The sequence below is a fragment of the Crocuta crocuta genome, unplaced genomic scaffold (assembly GCF_008692635.1).
Source record: "Crocuta crocuta isolate KB4526 unplaced genomic scaffold, BGI_CrCroc_1.0 scaffold124, whole genome shotgun sequence".
Lineage (NCBI taxonomy): Eukaryota > Metazoa > Chordata > Mammalia > Carnivora > Hyaenidae > Crocuta > Crocuta crocuta.
Window position 1 is genome coordinate 5,854,230 of NW_027551573.1, and position 3,027 is coordinate 5,857,256.

The window sequence follows — 3,027 nt, forward strand, 5'->3', positions numbered from 1 at the left end:
CCCCCCCCCACCCCCCCACCCAGTTGTGATGCCTTCGTTCTTCTTAGAACAACATTTTCCTGTGTGCATTTCTCAGGTTCACAGTCCTGTAAGATTGTTTAAAGAGAAAGTGTTTCCGCACTCAAATGATTTTGCTAAATTCTGTAGACTGGATTCTTCCACTTGGTGATTCTCAATGCATTTTAGCACATTGAAGTCTCTCAGAATTTCGGAAGTTACGAAATTTGACTAGCCTTGCTTTTCCAAGACTTACTTGGCCATGGCATTAGTTCTTTTGGCTAACACCTGTTAGTCTACTAGGGAACATCTTTTGCCAGCCTCTGCTCTGGGAAGGAGGTAATGTTCTCACGTTTCAGGTGATCGGGCTGGGGCCACCTCCAGTCATGGTACCCTTGGAGATATTGATGTACAGCCATGTTATAAAGGACTATCCATGGGGAGCCATCTGTGTAAATAGACATTACATATCTGGCAGGAAAAATGTAAGTACTTTAGACACACATTTAGATTGCTAGGCAACCAAATTAAGATAAACCTGATATTTAAACCGGGCAGACTGGTTTAGCTATCTATTCATACATGCCATTATTTATTCATGAACTCAACAAATGCTTATTGAGTCGCTACTTTGTGATGGCCCCTACCTTAAGAAGATAATAATACAGAAATTGTCACATGTGAATCCACCTTGCAGTATCCCAGTGATGGCTCTCCTGGCCTTTTCCTAATGACCACTTATGCTGATCTGGCTTGGGCTGACATTAACATGCACCCCCAGGGCTAATCGTAGAAAGCAGATAGCATGATCATAGGATCTTACATTGACATAGCAATTAAGAGCTTGACTCCTTTTGAAGATACCATCTTATTTTAGCAAAAACTTTAGGAGAGAGATACAAGAGTGATTTTGACCTGATTTTGCCTAGAGAAAAAGAGAGGTCTGGAAAAGTTAGTGCCCTGCCCAAGATCACATAATTTTGAACAATCAGTCAGACTTGGGGCCCAGTGTCTATTTTTCCTTTTTCTATTCACTAGTGCCATTTATCCCTTCCTCAAATTGCTACAATACCTAGGATGTGAGAGGAGGCTGTCGACTTGTGTGGTCAATATACAGTAGTCACCAGCCACACGTGGGTATTCAACACTTGAAATATGGCTACTGCAGCGAAGGAACTGAAACTGCAATTTATTTAATTTTAATTAATTTTTATTAAAATTTTTTTTGTTTATTTATTTTTGAGACAGACACACACACAGAGTGAATAGGAGAGGGCCAGGGAGAGGAAGGTACAGAATCTGCAGCAGGTTCTAAGCTCTGAGCTGTCTGCACAGAGCCCGATGTGGGGCTCAAACCCACAAACTGCGAAATCATGACCTGAGCCGAAGTCAGACACTTAACCGACTGAGCCTCCCAGGTGCCCCTAATTTTAATTAATTTAAGCTTAATTTTCATACTCAATTTAAATATTGGAAAGCTCTTAAGCATGTTTGAAACAACATGGATATATGAACCTGCTTTTTCCAACTAGAAATTTTGATACTAAATATAGCTCATGTAGTTTTTGATGAAATCTTTGTGTCTGAATTGAGATGTGCTGTGAAGTGTAAAATACTCATCTGATTCAGATGTGTCATGGCAAAGAATGTAAAACGTCTCAATAATATGTTCATATTAGGTGTATGTTGAACCCATAATATGGATATATTGGCTTGAGTAAAAATATATTATGAAAATTAAGTTGACTTATCTGTCTTCCCCTTTTTGGATGGGGCCACTTAGAAAATACGAAATCACCGCATATGGTTTGCACTGTATTTCATTTGGAGCGCCGTGATACAGACTATGTTGGAGTGGACTGAATATCTAGCTGCAAAATTTGAAACGTGAGCAGAATGGGTGATGGAATAGCATAGAACCAGAATTCAGAGCAGCCCTCAGGAGTCACTCAGGCTTGGGTGCGTATTGTGGCTCTAGCACTTTCTAACTGGGCAAGCTACCTGACCTCTTGAAGCCTGCCTCCTTACCTGTAGATTAGGGATAACAGTAACATCTATTTCATTGAATTCCTTGAGGGCTCAATAAGCTAATGCAAACATATTACATAGGCTAATATTAGGCAATGTTTAAGAGCTCATTATTTCGTTAGTAATAATACTAATTATAATAATAGTACAAAATGCAAATAGAATTTCCAGCCTTAGTAAATGATGGTATTTTTTCCCCCTGAACTTCATTTTTTTTTTTTTTTGAGGTGTCATCCTCTGTTGCAATTCATTGCACTGGACTGCATTAATCATACCCTGTTTTGTTCTTACTGACAGTAATGAATAGTAACTGATACAAACCAGCCTGCTAGGTCACTGATGAGGTGCGTACAAATGCACTTTTTCCAAGGCAGTTCTTAATTACCTTTTGTGTGTGAAATACCATATGTTGTAGCTCCTCTAGCTGGAAATCTGCTCTGGGTTACAATGCCATGTTGGTTTTTAAACGGTGTCTCTGGTTGATTTCTCTTCTGAATCTCAGGGAGAAGTTCGATTCAGTTGTTGTTCCTTATGATTTTATTTTAATTGGGCGACTTCCTGATACTCTCTTCTCCACCTCATTTTTCCATTATTACTGAAGCCAGTGACTCTAGCAGTGCCTTGAAGGGTGGGGCTAGTGGAGTGCTCAGTTCCTCGAAGGAATTGGAACTCTGAATGACAGTGCTGTTTATATACCTGGCTTGAAGTCTGCAGATATGGCTCTGTTATATACAAGTGTTGTTTTCAGGACATCGTAAAGTACCATCAAACACAACTGAGTTTTATAATTTTTAAAAGTCCGGGAAGTGCTTCTTTATTTGAAGGTCAGGTTTGTAGCCTCCTCCACCATCCGGGACACATCTGGAAACAAGGTTGTAAGTGAAAAAGGTCTTTCAGCTGCTAAGAACACAGTTGTTGGCAAGCACAGCATTTTATCGATAAGGAGAGGGTGAGATTTTTCCGAAAGAAACTGACTTATCCGTGAATCTAAAACGGGGGCTG